Source organism: Gossypium raimondii, chromosome 1, assembly GCF_025698545.1.
Source record: "Gossypium raimondii isolate GPD5lz chromosome 1, ASM2569854v1, whole genome shotgun sequence".
Classification (NCBI taxonomy): domain Eukaryota; kingdom Viridiplantae; phylum Streptophyta; class Magnoliopsida; order Malvales; family Malvaceae; genus Gossypium; species Gossypium raimondii.
In genome coordinates this window covers 2,776,633-2,795,901 of record NC_068565.1, presented here as the reverse complement: position 1 = coordinate 2,795,901, position 19,269 = coordinate 2,776,633, and the positions used below count along the sequence as shown (strand labels likewise).

Sequence of the window (19,269 nt, the reverse complement as noted above, 5' to 3'; positions counted from 1 at the left end):
AAAATTGTCAAAATTTCCAAAAATTAGTACTTAATTTTGAACAGTTAAACTTTCATATTCTATTTTTAGAATTGCAAATTCTCAAATAATGTAAATTAGTCCTAAAACTCAAGTTTTGAAATTTTTACAATTTAACCCCTATAGTTTCAAACTTTACTATTTTATGCTCAACTTTCCAAATTTTCATATTTCATAATCATATAATTTAGTTACTACATCAATGTTTCAGACATCAATGTTTCATTTTACTACTCAAATCCTTAGAATTCAAAAATTACAAATTTTACAATTTAGACCTTACTTCCATTTTATTAAATTAAATTATTTTTCAACTTACTCATCCAAATAATATTCAAAATAAATATTTACCACTTTCAACTTAATTAAACATAAATTTATATCTATAAATTTATATTCCCTAATGTATGAAATTAACAATTAAGCTTAATTAAATAAATTAAGATTGATTAAAACTAAAACATGATTAATTAAAATATAAATAAAATTTATGAAATAAATTTAATTAAATAATGAAAAGATAACAAAATCTCAAATATATGTTTGTTTTATTGAAAATGCTTTTATGAAATATTTTCAGAAATCTTCCAAACACCGAAAAAATTAGCTTTTCTAGAAAAGTAAGTCATTTTCCGAAATTATTTTTCGAAATCATTTTTAGTGAAACAAATAGAGTATTATAAATTGAACTCAATTTTAGAGTCATCAAATTAATTAAGTTTCTAAGTTATTTGAGTCTTGGCTTGATAATGACAATCATTTTTTTTATATAAATAAACAATGGGCCTGAATAATTTGTGAACAAATCGGGTATTTTCTATGTCCATTTTATCATTTTTGGTCAATTCGTATCTCAGATTTGAATATGTGTTCTCTATTTGAAAGTGCAATATGGCTAAAACTAACTCTAGCAAATCTGTGGCCTTAGACGATAACTTATAAAGAAAATTCTCTAAGGTACCGAAGTTAGCAGAAGCAAACTCAAAAGTAAAGAAGTAGCGATTGAACAAAAAAACCACAAAAAAGTAATAGCACATCTAAGTATTTGAGTAAATGCTCTCAGTAATATCAATTACTGTAAAGATTATTTACAAATGGAAGGGAAGATCTCTATTTATAATTAAACTTTCCTAGATCTAACGGTACAATTTAAATTATATAAATGATCAAGATTAAATCTATCTACAAATTTGAGAATACTAAGAGATTTAAACACTTAGAAAATCCTACATCATCACAGTGAAGGGACCAATTACGCAGATCAACATACCAATATTGACATTTATCATTATGTTGTTGAAGGTTCATCTGCTGCCGAATGGACACATGGGGAGGAATTTCCTCACTGGCTTGATCAGCAGCCTCTTGAAACTGAAAGTATTCCTGATGACAAACGCTGGTCTTCACAACCATTGGCCAATTTGGATGCAAAGCATCTCTACAGGACATCCTCGTACCCTGAGCAGCAGCAGCAACTACAACAACAACAACAGTACCACCAACATTTCTCTAGTGAACCAATTTTAGTTCCAAAATCTTCTTATATTTCTTACCCTCCCCCCGATGGCAGATCTCCTCAGGCGTCACCAAACCAACATTCTGGACACCTAAATATTCCTTATATGGCTGGTGGACCACAGATGGCATCTTCACCCAACCTCTCTGGCCTCCCAAATTCTCAGCTTCAACTGCCAGGCTTACACCATGGGCCAAATTATCGTGGGAATATGCCTCAATTTGCTCCTGGTCTGCCTGTCAGTAGTCAGCCGTCAAGTAAATGGGGGAGCCAGCCAAAACTGTATGGAGATAATTCCAGTGTTTTGAACAATATGTTGCAACAACAGTTAACTCGTCAAAATGGTTTGATTCCACCACAGTTAATGCCACAGCTGCAGTCGCACCAGCAGAGACTGCAGCATCCTGTTCAGCCTTCATTTAGCCACTTTTCTGGGATTCAGTCACAACAATTTAATCCTCATCTTTCTCCGTCCCCACCTGTAATGAACAAGGTTGAAGCTATACTTGGTATTGGTGATCTGAGAGATCAAAGAGCCAAATCAGCTCAGAAAGGTAGGCAGAGTCTACGAGGCTTTGATAGTGGGGCGCTGAAGAGTGATTGTGGATGGCCTCAGTTTACATCCAAATACATGTCAACCGATGAGATTGAGGGCATTCTTAGAATGCAGCTTGTTGCAACCCACAGTAACGACCCCTACGTGGATGATTATTACCAAGAGGATTGTCTTGGAAGAAAATCTGCTAGGGCGAAGTTGAGACATCATTTTTGTCCAACTCATCTTAGGGATCTTCCTCCCCGAGCACGTGCGAATACTGAGCCTCATGCTTTTCTCCGGGTTGATGCTCTTGGGAGGCTTCCTTTCTCTTCAGTTCGCAGGCCTCGCCCTCTTCTTGAAGTTGACCCTCCAAATTCATCTGCTGTCACCAACAATGATCAGAAAGCTTCTGATATTCCGCTGGAGGAGGAACCTATGCTTGCTGCTAGAGTTACTATAGAGGATGGTCTATGCCTTCTTGATGTAGACGATATTGATAGGTTTTTACAGTTTAATCAGTTGCAGGATGGTGGAGCTCAGATGAGACAAAGACGACAGGTTTTGTTGGAAGGGCTTGGTGCATTGCTTCAGTTGGTTGACCCACTTGGCAAGAGTGGTAACACAGATGAGCTTGCTCAGAAGGATGATCTTGTGTTTTTAAGGATAGTTTCCCTCCCCAAAGGCCGGAAGCTTCTTGCACGGTTCCTTCAGCTTCTTCCTCCAGGTGGTGAGCTTATGCGCATTGTCTGCATGTCCATTTTCCGTTATTTAAGGTTCTTGTTCGGAGGCCTTCCCTCTGATCCAGGAGAAGATGAAATCACTATTAACCTTGCAAGGGTTGTTTCCTCTTGTGTTCATAGAATGGATCTTCGTGCACTTGGTGTCTGTCTTGCATCTGTGGTTTGTTCCTCTGAGCAGCCCGCTTCGTCCCCTTGGAAGTCCTGCTGGAGATGGAGCATCTTGTTGAAAATTGGCCAACCATGCTGCTGTTATATTTTAGGTTAAGTGCATGCAGCTTGTAAACATGCTGCAGTACGTATGCTTACTGTAATAACAAGGTTGTTTAGTTACTTTGTTAAGCTACTAAGTTGAAAATGAACTAAGTTGGTATTGTTTTGATGTTTTTAGGTGCTGATTGACATAATCAGCTTGTGTGCAAGTTAAGTTTTACTTGTTTCAAAGTATGATTAGTGGTAGTAGGTAGTATTTGGTGATGTATTTGACTATAAATATATTGTTTTTCTAGTTGAATGAATGAGTTGAATGAGCTATCAGCCATATGCTCCCTTGCTGCACATTTGTGAGCAAGTAAAATTTTTCTTGTATCTAGTTTCATTGTTCTGTTCTCTCTGTTCTCTTCTTTTGCTGCTGCCAATGTTCCAACACATCTTTTATTCTTAAGTCTGTTCTTGATAGGGCAACAAAGCTCATGACTGATTCTAGTGCTGCGGGCAATTATAATACGACTAATCTGTCCCTTTGGAAGGCCTCGTTTGATGAATTCTTTAACCTTCTTACCAAGTATTGCATAAACAAATACGACACTGTGATGCAGTCCTTGCGAATGCAGGCCAAACCAAATATGGCAATTGATGAATCAGATTCAGCCAAAGCTATTAAAAGAGAAATGCCGGTTGATCTCTTACATGCATGTTTACCCCACCTTAATGACCAGCAGAAAAAGCAGCTTTTGGATCTCTCTCAACGGCCTATGCTTGTAGGGCAGTCATGATAGATAAGCAGTACCTAGGAGAAGTTAAAATCCAAACGTGTCCAAGAAGGCGACTTTGTGAAGTACACAATGGCGCAAGTGAATGCCATGTGCTGAAAGGAATTCAATTAGCCATACCGTTTTACATGATATGTCTATAATGGAGCACAGACAATGGTTTAGGTGAAGTTCCAAAGATACTTTTTAAAGTAAAGGTCAATTTCCTTTGAGATTTTAGTTTTATTACTTGTGTTTTTATGCCTTTTTTATTATTATGAAAAAACATTGAAGTGGGCCTATGTGTATCATGATAGAAACTTGCTAGAAATTTTTTCTTTCCTTGGGTCCTTACCATATAGATTGGAGCTTATTTTGATGCTCTGTTGTGAAATTTGTGGTATGGGGATGTTAGTTGGTTAGCATGTACAGGGTTCAATACAGATATCCCGTGTCTTGAGTATTATTTCCCAAATGCGGGATGGATGTCTCTCTCGGAATAGTCGTCACCGTGCAATGTGGAAGACACCGATTAATAGGCAATGCAGATTGATGTTGTTGGTTGTAGCTTTACAGGAGGGAAGTATGAGTATCATAGTTTTGCCTGCTGAGCTAAAATGGTCAGTTTAGCTCTCATAATGGTGACGTTGAAGCTTTTGTTTTGATCCTGCGAATTTATTGTTTGTAATCCTTCCACCCCCCCTCTCATTTTATTAAAGAAAAGACTGTTTATATATTAATGCTGCATTTTGATATTGGTGTTGGTACAAAGTCTAATCCTTCTTTATAGCTTTTTTTTAATGTTCCAAAGATTTTATTATAAAATTTCATTTTCGAATTCAAAACTAAAGTCAAGCAACTAACAATAAAAACAAAAGTTTAGGGACAGAATGCAGTAACCAAAAGCAAAGTGATAACGTTCACGAGTAGTGCATTAAAGTATGTATCGATCTGAGTTGGTTTTGCATAGAATCAATTTGCATCAAATAATAAATTTTTTGAGTAATTTTGGATTAGGGTTTGAGATAGTTTTTAATTTGGGTTAGTTTTAAGTTAAAGTTATTTTGGGATTGAGATACTCGGATTTACTAGTCAAGTTGTTTAGGTTGGGTTCAAAACATTATGGATTAGTATGCGTGTTTGAGTTATTTTAAGTTTGAAACAGTTCTTAAATCTTCGGTTTGAGTTGGAGGAGTTTCAACTTATTGGTTATTTATGTTCAAATTAAGTTGAGATAGGACTTGAATTTAGATTTGTGTTAATTAGATTGAGTTTTCATGTTTTTACATGTGTAAGTGTAATTGTAAATTTACTATGGATTTGAGCCAATACAACTCTGATCAAAATGAGAAATTATGAAGAAGGGTTTTAATATTTACAATTTTATTTCTAAAAACTAAAAGTAATTAATTTGTACATTTATCTGCCATCAAAGTCGATAAGAGTTACGTCATAAAGCGAAGCCCTATGTGGAACATTATGTGTGATTAATGGTGTTTAAGTGAAAGCACGCCATTTTAGTGTGTTAAAAATTGAAATCTCACTATTAAGCAATGAAACAACAGTAAACATAGTGGACTTATCGTTAGTATATTGTTAAATGCATAGAAGCTGTTATGAAACATTATTACATCTTATCATCCTTTTTTAAGAAAAAGAAAAAAGCTGGAAAAATAAATTAAGATCCCAAATAATTCCAAGTTCTGGGAAGAGATTATCAGAAAAACTATTAGCTGCTCTGTTTTACTAGCTTTAGTATCTTCCCTTTACTTATTATTTGCCACTGCTTTATACACCATAACACCATTAAATTGTAACACCCCTAACTCAAATCCGTTGTCGGAATAGGGTTTCGAAGCATTACTGAAAATTACCGATCAAACAGACTTAAATTTATACATTGATATCATATAACATTTAGGTCAAAAACCAATTAAATTCATACATAATGTCCCTTATTTGAGCCCCCAAGTCCCAAAATACGTGTTAGAAACAAATCGGGACTAATTCGGAGACTCAGAGAATTTTTCGTAAAAGATTAAAAAATTTCAAAGCTGTAGGGTTCACACGCCCGTGTGGTCAGGTTATGTGTCTCACACGGTCTAGTCACACGCCTGTGTGTCTGGCCGTGTGGATGCAAAATGTACCTTTGTAACACCCCTTACCCGTATTCGACACCGAAATAGGGTACGAGGCATTACTAGAACACATACACTTATAAACATGTTAAACCGAGTTATAAAATTTCATTCAAATTTAAACTCTTCAAATTTCTAACATGCTTTTATAAATCTTCACGTTATAACTTCAAAATACTATATTTGTAACAAATAGGGCTTCTGAGACCCAATACATACTCATGCAATCCAATACTTCATTTCCATTTCATTTAATTCACGATTCTCATGTTCACGATTCAATTCAATTTCTCAATCCAATATACATTTCAATACCACAATAATTCATTTAATTCAAATCATATCATTCGCAATTTCCATTTAATTCATGTATAGTTCAATTTCATTAAGTTCAATACTAATACATATTTATCGTTTAACTTAACGTCCCCTTTTTGCGTTATTTTACACTTCAAGCATGAACTTAGTATTTCGTTTCCTTTCCACTCCCGTTTCCTATGCGTAACACACAAGACATAAATATATCATTCAACCATAGTCGCAAGCTAGTGCATTTAAACATAATCCTTTTTGGAACTAACCACATGATAAATTATTTCACTAGAGATTACATAATTTAAACCTTACCACCCTGTCATGATCACAAGCATATTTCCATTTAGGCACTTACCATTTCAATGCATAACTTATAAGTTTAACGTGGCATAATTCAGCCACAACTTGACCAAAGCCTAAGCATGTACATCAAACATGTTAACCAAATAAACATGTTGCATAAGCATTATAAGCATGGATAATCACCACATTTATTCATGTATCAAACTTACCAACATGAGTTAATTCATAAACCTTTTCTGACATTGCTACCTACCAAATCATATACCAAGTATACCACATATACATACTATGAAACTTTATTTTCTCACATGAACTTTAACCATAACTAATAATGCACAATTATAAACATCATTTCTTTTCAATCGTTTATCGATTATAATCGAGCATATGGCCAATTATATACAAATCATTCATATGTTCTTCCAATTTTCCTCCTCCTCCTCTCCATTCCACATCCTTAATGTACATAACACCATTAGAAATAACATTTTCTATAGTTTCACTATTCATATACATGTATACTTAAAACTGTCTCTCCGAGTCAGAGTCACTAAATTATTTTTACCCAGAGCTACAGAGCTCCAAATTAAGAACCGTTAATTTTCCCCAAAACTATATTCACATATCTTATTACCATAAAATTTTAAGAATTTTTTGTTTAGCCAAATAGTACAGTTTATTCTTTAAAGTTTCCCCTATTTCACTGCTCGACAGTTCTGACCTCTCTTCACTAAAAATTAATTATCTCATTGTATAGAATGAGAATATTATTCTTGTTTGTTTCTCCTAAAAATAGACTCACTGAGGATTCTAAAAATATCAATTTTATCTGTATTTATTTTTGTACAATTTTTAACAATTTTCCAAAGTCAGAACAGGGGATTCCGAACTCAATTTGACTCTGTCCAACTAAACTTCAAATATCTCAAAATATATAACTCTTTTGCTTTCTCTGTTTATTTTATGTGAAAATAGACTCATTCAGATTCAATTTAATATATTATTTATCCTCTAATTCAATTTCCACCATTTTTGGTGATTTTTCAAAATCACACAACTGTTGCTGTCTAAACTGTTTTGTTGCTAAATGTACTCTTTCATAATTTCACTTTTTCACTTCCAATCACCATTCAATTCAAAATTCACTTTTCCATTTCTAAGTTGATATTCAATTCAATTCCACACCTATATTCATTATTCAATTACACTTAGTCAATTTCCCGATGAACACTTCGGAATAATAACAGATACTTGGTGGATTCAGCACATAGCAACCACCTTATTAATCAATGATGTTCGGTTCACATAGTAGCCTGCACATAGTACTACACATGTGACCATTACCATCCGATACACGAAGTAGCTTGCACATAGTACTACACACGTGATCGAAACTATCCGGTACGCATAGTAGCCTGCACATAGTACTACACATGTGACCCATCATTCCGGTACACGTAGTACCCTGCACATAGTACTACACACGTGACCATCACTTTCACTTTTACATAGTGGCCTACACACAGTCCGTGCCACACATGTGATCATTTCTGTCACTTCATTCGTATCCCTTTTTATTCCGAAGGTTCATTTGGGAACTTTTCTCTTTTTCTCACTTTTCTTTTTATCGATCAATTTCAATTTCTCGTCTTTCTTGATTTATAACAATACATTTAACTTATACAACGTTCACACTATTCATTCCAGTCCAAAAATATACTTTGGCAAAATCAGGTTTTTACCCCTAAACTTTTGCATATTTACACTTTTTCCCCAAAGCTCGGAAATTAAACTTCATCTCTTATTCATATGTTCTATGACATACTGAACATTTTCCCTTCTATGGCAACATCAAATTCTCACTCTAACACTTACTTATGAACATTAGGTATTTTTACCGATTATGTTGTTTTACTCGTTTTCACTTAAAATCGCTTAGCAAAAGTTGTTTAACATAATTTCTAGCTTCATATTTTACCATAAAACATCAAAATAAACACATTTCACCTATGAGTATTTTTCCAAATATAAATCCTAGGTTAAATTATTACTAGAAATAGCTAAATCAAGTTACCGGGACTCCAAAAAACGTAAAGAACATTAAAAACGGGGCTTAGAATCACTTACTATGAAATCCATATTCCATGACAAGCTTTCTAATTTATTAATCGGACTCGAATCAACATCTCTTTCCTAAGATGCAAATCTAATGCAATCATAGTCAAAGCAAAACAAAACGGGTTAGTACAAACTACAAGTGAACAAAAGAATACCTAGTCGGGAAACCACTAAGGGTTTGGAGTAGTTCTACCTAAGGTGGGCTCCTAAGGTCTTTTACATGCGGTTTGGATCTAAAGTCAAGGTACCTGAACCAGCAGATTCCTCGATCTTCACCCATTATAGGCTCATACAGACCGAGTTCGGTTCAGGGGAATACATTTCCCTATGGCTGCACGGAGATGAAAATCTCACGAAGACATAGGTACGGATGTATTCCGAAAGTGATCCACTATCTTGCACGGAGGTGAAAGCCTCACGAAGGAGTAGCTTTTCACTTCCACTTAAAAGGGTAAGACTAAACAGTCTTTATGCAATATGATGCCAAGATATAAAACTCAATCCAAAATGTACAAAAAAATGCAACAAGAGGATCGTAATTTGTTAATCATATTTTCAATTTTTGACAATAAGACAGAAAATAATCAATTTTACGGCTTGACTCTTTAAATGTCCCCAGTGGAGTTGCCAAGCTGTCGAAACCACTTTTTTTTTAAAAAAAACAAAAATTTAGTAGTCGTCGACTTTAAAAATGAAAATTGGAGTCGCCACCGATCTTTTATTGAGGTGTGATCGGATCACCTTGAAAATAATTTTAGGTCAGCGAATTTTGAGAAAATAGGTTCGGGAGCCGGTTACGCACGAGGAAGGGTTAGCACCCTCGTGACGCCCAAAATTGGAACCGAATCTATTGTTTAATGTCTTAGCGTCGAAAATTCGAAAAGATTTTAAAATACGGTCCTTTTATCTTGAATAAAATGAATTGGATGATAAGACTCACTTATTTCAAAGAAATAAATTGTCACATTCAGGAAGTTAGAGTGCAACTTTTCAAATCCTCAAAATTAAGTTTATCTTTTGACTTTTAAAACCTATGCATTTTGAGAAGGATATTTGATTATTTGGGTCAAATGAGAAAATCAAAACCCAGTAAGTTAGGGTTCTATTTCATAAAATTCCTAAATATCGAATATTGCCTTTAATTTTAGAAATCTTTAACTCAAGGTAGCAAAATGTCATATCCAGTAAGTTAGGATCCAACATTTTGAAATCCCGAGAGAGCTTTTTATTTTGAATCTGTGTGATTTAATTGCAAAATAAATATTTGGCTACCTAAATTCATCAAAAAGAATTGAAGCTCAGTGAGTTAGGGCACAATCCTTCTTGAGAATCGTGAATACCAAATATTTTGAAAATTTACGAAATAAGATGATTTTAATGCTTTAATGCAACATAACTTAAAACAAATGTAGTGTGGTTGAACGGCAACGTACCACACAAAAGAATAATTCGAAAATAAAATATACATTAATGAGTAATGAATGATTTTAATCACATTATGCAAACATCAATATCAATATTCAAAAACTAAATAAATCTATCATCAATTTCTTAAAAGATTCACCAAGATAATAATAATAATAATAATAATAATAATAATAATAATAATAATAATAATAATAATAATAATAATAATAAATCAATATATCATATGTATAAAAGTTTTAAAATAAATTTCATGTATGAGTATAAAATAGATTCAAATAGAATAAAAAATAAGTATTGAATAATAGTATTTGAAATAAATTTGAAGCAAAATAAGATACATATATTAATTTGAATAAATAACATATAAAACTTTTAGAATATCAATAATATACACATAGGATAAGAAATAATCCAATATAAATTATATATGTATATATAAAATAGTATGTTATAAAAATATATTCATATAAATCTTTAAAACATAGAAACATATAAAAATTAATTTAGAAAAAACATATTATAAGATAAAAATCATTAAAAAATATATAAATAAAATAATACATTGTAAACTTAAATGATAATAATATATAAAAAACTTTAAATAACAATGTACAGTAGAATAAAATCATGTATATATATAGGTTAGATATATCAGTATAAACATATAATAATATTACTACTACTACTAATAATAATAGTAATAATAACAATAGATTAATTAATAAAAAAAAACTAAATAACATAAAGGATTAAATCGCACTCAAAACCGAGTTGACAGAAAAAAAGGAATTAAAAACAAAATGCGGGGTCAAAATCGCAATATTCGGATTACATGGGGGCCAGATAGGAAATATTTCCTCACCTTTCGAATATCTTTTTTGATTTTTGTATTCAATCTGTGTCTCCGTAAAAAACTTACAAATTCTGAAAATGGCCTTATATAGCCGAAAAATGACAAAATGAAATAAAAAGAAAAGTACAAAAATATTGCACTATTTACTGTATTTTCTTGCTATCCTTTGCTGTTGTTTTGTTTGGTTCATCTCCGCCGCGATTACACCGTCAACGGTGGTCGGAGCTGCACCTCTAGGGGCTTTTTAGCTCCTCCTCGCGCGAATCCGAAGGCGTTGGCTGGTAAACCCTCTCCTTCTTTTCTTTTTATTTACAAACTGTATTACTCTTTTTAAAAAAAAAGATGGATCGAAACAAAGAGAAAGAAAAATAAACAAAAATCTACCTTCAATCTTTTTTTGTATCGATTTTTTTTGATACAGTATCCCCCCTCTTACAGATTTTTAAATCGGCCTTTATAGCCGAAAATGAAAAAAGAAGATAAAACAAAGAATCGGAAGAAATCTGTCCTTTTGACACCCAGTGTCTCATTGGTTAAACCGAAGTAAATTGCAGTGCCTCATCGAATTAATCCAAAGTAATAAATTGACACCCAGTGTCTCATCGACTCGAAGTCAAAAAAATCCCTGAACTCTTCTAATCCTATGGCATGCCATCTATATCTGACTCAGCCCGATACAGTTAATAGGGTTTCAATTCACTTTTCAAATACAACCAATATTAATTTCAATTCAAATAATCAATATATTCAATATATATACCAATTCAATCAATATAAGTTCAATAAATTCATCACATATCCTTTTCAATCACAATAATTCTCACCTTAATCACTTACCATAACATTTAATCAAAATACGAAAATTAATAATTAGATTCGGATTATAGAAATACAAACCAGAAATTTCGAGCTATTCCTCGTCGATTTTATCTTTTCCCTTTTTAGTCGAGGATTCTGGTATAACGTTAGCTATGGAATTAAAACAATTAAAATTCATCAATACAATACAATTCAATCTCATATTTAATATTTCAATTTTTAATCAATATTTGCCTAAATTCTAATTTTATTTCTTCACAATCAATGTTATATTTTCATACAAATTCCACTTTAGACTAGATTTAATTTCCTAATTTCACTTAAATCCCTAAATTTTGAATTTTGCACAATTTAGTCCCTAATACTCAAAATTTACAATTTATTTTACAATTCAATCCTTTTTCATTTCTAACTTAAAAATCTTTCAATTTAATCCCTAATACTAAAATTATTCAACATAAACATCAATTAAAAACTTAAAATGTCTAAAATTTTGACATAGGTCGGTAGTATTTAATACCGAAATTCCAAAAACATAAAAATTACAAGAAAATGAACTAAATTAACTAACCAATTGAGCTTTGAACCCTTAAAACCCTAATTTTTCTCCTTCTTTCTTTCTTTTTTCTTTTCTTTCTTTCCTTCTCTGTGTAGTTTCTTTCTCTCCTTTTTCTTTTCTTTTTGTTTTACTTTATCATTATAATATAATAATGTATATACTTAACTTTTAAGTTTTAATATTATAATATTATAATATATATTTTAAATTTAAATATTTATAATATATATACACTTATGCCGCCTCAATTATGATCATTGGCATAATTGCTCCTTTGGTCCCTTTAATTTTTCTTTAATCTATAATTCAACTTTTACCCTTCATACAATTTAGTCCTTTTACCTAATTACTGTTCATGCAATTTCATCTAACGAAAACCTAATTAACTACACAACTAAATTCGTAAATATTTTTAATAAATATCTACGAGTCTGATTACGGTAACGGAGTCTCGAAAATATACTTTTTGACACCCGTGACTATCGGGTCATTACACAGACACCCTGAATTTGTAATATGCCAGGGTGGAGTTTTACATTTGGGATTCTTCACCTCTATAAACAAATGCATCCAATTTATAACAACTAGAAGAACAATTCAATAACTAGGTAAGTCCAAATTCGCCTAGTTGGATCGGCTAGCTTTTATAAAAAAATCATTTTTATATTAATATTTTTACATTATATAATTAAATTTAAGTTAAATTGAGGTAGTTAAAAGACAAAATTACATCCTAGATCTTGCCTATATGAACTCACCTTATTAAGGAAGATAAATCATACTTATCGATTCAATAGATGAGATAGACAAGGAAGATAAATCATACTTATAGGATTCAATAGATGAGATAAGTTATACACAAATTGTGAGAGATTTCTTGCAGCCTTGAGGGACAAATGAGTTAGTATGTGGGTTATTTGAGTTTAAGTCATTTTAAGTTTGAAACACTTTAGATTTAAGCTATTTTCGGTTTGATTTGGAGGAGTTCCAACTTATTGATTTTTTATGTTCAAATTAAGTTGGGATTGGACTTGAATTTGGATTTGGGTTAACTAGATTGAGTTTTCATGTTCTTACATGTTTAAGTGTAATTGTAAACTTACAATTGATTTGAGCCAATAAATTGACAACTCTTATCAAAACGAAATTATAAAGAAAATCTTTTGATGTATCACGTGACTAACTAAAAATACGACAAATGTAAGTGCACCTATCGATAAATAGTATAGTTACGGTGAGTAGAGATATTGTATCCACGAGGACTAAAAGTACTAGTATAGCTACCATTTTCCTATTATTTAACCGACAACTTGGACTAATTTATTTAAACTAAGATTACTAAATTAATTTAACTAATGAACTCAACAGAGAATAAATTAGGAAAGTAATTAAATAATAACCAATAAGCGAGACAATACCCAGGAAAGAATCCACCTAGACTTCGTCTATCATTATGAATCTGAATCAAACGATTTATTCACTTGGTATCTTGATCCGTAGAAACCCCTAAATTAAACTAGTATCTCTTTCGAGAGTAAAAACAACTGACTTTAGGTTGATTAATTGAAATTTCTTTCTAATTAAAACTCTTATTGTCGCATTAACTCGATTTATAGGTTGCCTTATTAGATTTGACTTTAATCCGATAGATTTATGTCGTCCTATTTCTAGGATTGCATGCAATTCCACTCAATTATGCTAGATCTACTCTTAAACAAAGACTTTTTCTCCTTTGATTTAATTACATTAAACATGAATTAATATTTCAAAAATATTAAAACAATAGATAAGCACATATAACTGAGAACAAGAATAAAGTATTTATCGCATAAAACAGAAATCAAATAATAGAATTCATTATAGGGTTCATCTTCCCTAGGTATCTAGGAAATTAGTTCATAATTGTGAATAAAAATATCTTAAAGATAGAATAACCACAAGAAATAAAGAAACTCATAAAAACTTCAAAGGAAACTAAAAGGAGGTATTTAATCTTGATGGAAATCTACTTCAGAGTTGGCTCCAATGGTGTTCTTCGAGTTGTTTTCTTCAATATTCTCTGTTGGCTTACTTTTCTCTTCTATTTTGTATTTATAGACTTTAGAATCCTTAGAAAGCCTAAAAATTACGTTTTTTCGCGTGTTTGAGATGCAAATCGCGAAATCGACATGGTTTGGCACATGACCGTGTGTCCAGCCTGTTTGGCACACACGACTGTGTGTCCAGCCCGTGTGGAAAGACCCAGCCAGTGTGGCTTCTAAAATTTGCTCCAAATGTTTGATTTTCACTCGTTTTTTGCTCCTTTTGCTCCCCAATGCTCTTTTAAGTATATAAACATGAATTTAAAGGATTAGGAGCATAAAATTAACCATTGTGCATAAATAATCATCCATAAACGTATTAAGAACGAAATTAAAACATGTTACTTTTATCACTTATCAGTTTCAATACTTACAATTTTATTTCTAAACTAAAAACAATTGAATTATATATTTTCAATACTTACAATTTTATTTCTAAAAACTAAAAGTAATTAATTTGTACCTTTATCTGCCATCAAATTCGGTAAGAGTTACATCATTGACTGAAGCTCTATTTTGAACATCATCGGTGATTAGTGGTGTTTCAGTGAAAACAGGTTGTTTTGGTGTGTTAAAATTTGAAATCTCACTGTTAAGCATTGAAACAACAGTAGACATAGTGGGCCTATCGTTAGCATATTCTTGAACGCATAGCAATCCAATATGTATGCATCTCCTTTTTTCTTTCTCATTCTTTAAATTAGATTTTGGCTCCAAAACCACATTGTCAACTAAGCTCCAAATGTTGCCTTCGTTCCATAGTTTCTAGACCTATAAACAGAAAACAACTTTGTCTAAAGTATTGCTTAAATTATCCAATTTAACTTAGACTCGAATTATCCAATTTAAATCAGCTCAATTCAATATAAACGTTGAACTGCTCAAACTCTATTGATTAAGCTCTATTGATTAAGCTTGCATGAGCAGCCCAAATAGCTTGCAACTATGATGAAATACACCCCTAATTCGATCTACCAACGTTTCTAATTATCTTATAAACTCCCTAATTCGATCTACCAACGTTTCTAATTATCTTATAAACTTACATACCCCAAGAGGCTAAAATAATCCTGATTGTTGAACAAGCTTGTGTTTTTTCTTCCGCTAACAATCTCTAGCAGTAGAACTCCAAAACTGAACACATCTGATTTCTCTGAAAATCGCCCTTGTATTGCATACTCAGGAGACATATAACCTCTGTATTTTAACATTAAAAAAAATAACCATTACAAAAAAAAAACCCACCATTACAATCCTAGTTTAAATCGGGTCTAAATTAGAATTAAATAATAAAATATTTTTATTTAAATTTAATCATACAAGAATATAAATATAAAATCAAATTTTAATTTTGATCCCTCTACTATACTTAAATTTGAGATTTAGCTCATATATTTTAGTTTGACATGAATTAACCCTCTATTTTTATAATGCTGTTAGTTAGTTTAAATAAATAAATACTATTAACTATTTCGGTTAAATATCGATGTAGATTTTTCTTTAAAACAACAATTCTATTATAAAAGTTCCATGTCAATATGATGAGTTGGAAGGAATATAGTTCTATGTCAATATGATAAGTTGGAAGAGATATTTTTGAAAAACACGTGTTACTTATTTGAACTTACTAATAATTCTATAAAAATAGAGGAACCAAAAATGTCATATCAAAGTATAGATACTAAATCTCAAATTTGACCAATTTATAATGGGGATAGCCATAATTTGACTTAAATATATATAAAGTTTTACAATGCATTTTTTTAAACAATAAAATAGGCCAACAGACAGAGCAAAGCTAGACCCTATTCCAATTTAGGCATGTATTTTCTTTAAGCATCATGAGATGGCCAGACTCGATCATAGACATATCTACACCATACTTTAGTGGAAAAAAAATGAACAAAAAGAAAAGAAATGAGAGGGAGGATATTCCAACTTACTAAGTTCCAACAACCCTTTTAGTGTTAGCTTGATTTTCATCTCCTCCGAAAATTCTCACCATCCCAAAATCTGCAATTTTTGGATTTAACTCTTGATCGAGTAAAACATTGCTTGCTTTTAGGTCTCTGTGTATAATTTTCAGTCTTGAATCTCTATGAAGATAAAGCAATCCTCGGCTGATCCCTTCAATAATGTTAAAGCGTTTTCTCCAATCCAAGATGGTTTTTTTAATTGGATCTATAACAAAAACTAAATGGTAAGACCTTAAAAATTAAAAATTAATTCTTATAACCGAGGATCTAACTACAACCATCATTGTATTTTCTACCATATTGTATTCATTATGATTGTAACCGTAATTGATGTTACATCGAGCAATTAAAATAATTATTGAGTAACAATTACTATTTAAATCTCGGAATAGACTAAAGGTGGTTAGGTGGAAAAGTGGAAGGATGAGAGTAGGGAATGGAAAATTGAAAAGATAATAAATTTTGAGTGTGCTTGGTTGAGAAGAAAAGTGAGAGGAAAGAAAATATAAAGGATGATCATTTTTCATCTAATGTATAAAAACTAATCCTTTTAAATTAGAAAGACGAGAGAAGAAAAAATGATAGAGATGTATATATTAATTTAAAATTATGATAGAAATGTTAAACAAGGAAAGTTGATTTCATCCTGTTTGATTTTAAATTTAATTGGGGCTTAATATGAGTTTCGAAAATAGTAGAAAGAGGATTAGCTTGAGTTACTAACCAAAGACAAAAGTGTCCAAACTTTTGTTGGGCATATACTCGTAGACGAGCATCTTCTCTTCTGCTTCAACACAACACCCAAACAATTTAACCAGATTTCGATGTTGAATCTTAGAAATTACTTCCACTTCGTTCATAAATTCTTCTAATCCTTGCCCTGAAGCTTTCGATAATCTCTTCACTGCTATTTCCTTTTCATCACTTAATATTCCCTGCACACAACATTCAGCTCACAAGACTTGATTCCAAAAAGAAAAATGTCATTTCACTGACTCTGGATTAGCTTGAAATCACCATTATTTATTACCCTATAAACTGGACCGAAACCACCCTGCCCTAGCTTTTTTGCGTGATCGAAGTTGCTCGTCGCGATGGCGAGTTCTTCGAAATTGAATAGCCGCAGCTGCTGGAGTTTAACTCCGATTGCATTTTCTCCCACATTTTCACTAGAAAATTTTGTCATTGCATTTCCATTGTTGAGTTGGAGTCTGATCTGTTTGTGTTTTTGTTTCCTTCCTGAGATGCAAATTGCTAAATTAGAGATGCACTGAATTCAGAGTTACCTAATTAAAAAGCAAAATCATCATTTTCAAACAGAGTAATGGAGTTGAGTTTGAATATCTTAATAACCAATAAAAAAAGAGATATTACCTCTTCTTTTAGCCATCCAACACCATAAGAAGAGCATAATAATTGTAGTGGTTACTATACCCACAATTACTGCTGTAATAACAATAACTTTAGTGCTTTTCCCTTTATCTGAAAATCGAAAAACTTGGTTTATAAAACTTCAACACCAAAAAAGCAGATTAATTGAGGCAATTCAACACATGGTCGACATGGAAGACAAGTTTACCAAGCTCTGAAGACGGTAGACGAATGTAAAGATTGACTCTTTGAGTGGAGAATTTCTGCATATCCATCAAATCTCCACTCCAAAACATGCAACCAATGCCAGCATCATACGCATAAGCCACGCACGAACAGTTCTTCATGCATTGATCTTTGCATTCACCGTTATTTATTGATGATCGGTCCGGAAATGCCGGCACTTTCATCGTCTGCAGCTTCAAAAACCCATCATCATCTCCTTGGCCTGCTTCACTGCCATTGTTCTTATCCCTTTGGCATTGTAAAGGGGTAGTCCTAAAACACCCACTACTCCAATTACCTCTACTCCATTCCTCTATATTCCTAGGTTTAAACCCCTTTAAGCAACTGCAAATTGGTTGTTTTGTTCGATCGCAGATCCCAAATGCCCCACACTGTCCATAAACACAAGATTCTGTTAGAGTAGTAGGTTACCTGTTTATCCAGTCACCTTTCCTCCCATCCCATGTCCGTTCAAATAGTTTTCCTTGAGAATCAAGTTCATAGAACTTCAACCTATAGTTATCAGAATACTCATAAGTGAAATAGTACGTTTGTTGTTGATTATCTGCAACAACATGAAACCCATCAATATAAACAGTCTTCATAATTACACCAATACAGGTATTCCCATTCCATGGACCACTCCGAAAATAGAGCTTGTTATTGTTCCTAATGACAAGCTCTGGGATATTGAAAGGTTCAAAGCCAAAAGAAAAGCTACCATCAGATGGATCATCAATGCTTTTCCATGATTTCAGCTCCACTTTACGACCTTTCTTAACATCAGTTCTGATCTTCATAGTTTCAAGGAAGGCATTAGAAGGATCTTCAAAACTCTCCCATAAGCTGCTTTCTCCATCCTCACCATTACTAAGGACAAGGTTTCCAGAGTCTAAAAGCTGGGCAGTTGTTGCATTAGGAACCAAATTCGTAACATTTGATGACCAAAGAATCTCAGCTTTTCCATTGAAAACAACAAGGTTGCCATCATCTGATATGTTGAGAATCCCAGAAGAATCTTTGAGAGGCTTGTTTCTGTTTGCTACCCATACCACTGTTTGTACGGGGATTTGATGGTACAATATCCCTACATAACGATTGCTGGAATTAGCAAAGCTGAAGAATCCCAATCGGAAAACTCCACTCTGCGAGATTATAAATTCAGGGTCTTTGATGGATTTTGATGGTGTTATGGTGTCTAAAGCAGTGCCAGATTGTAAGTAAAAACAAGACAATAGTAAAATTTCAGAAGCTAGAAAAACAGAGTCGCTAATAACTTTCTCCATCTCTTGAGAACTTGGAA

The 19,269-nt window shown here is 32.5% G+C and overlaps 1 pseudogene; it reads right to left on the bottom strand.

Moving 5' to 3' along the window:
• LOC105784857 (G-type lectin S-receptor-like serine/threonine-protein kinase At1g11330) overlaps positions 1-19,269 on the bottom strand; it is a 28,150-nt pseudogene extending 8,881 nt beyond the window's left edge.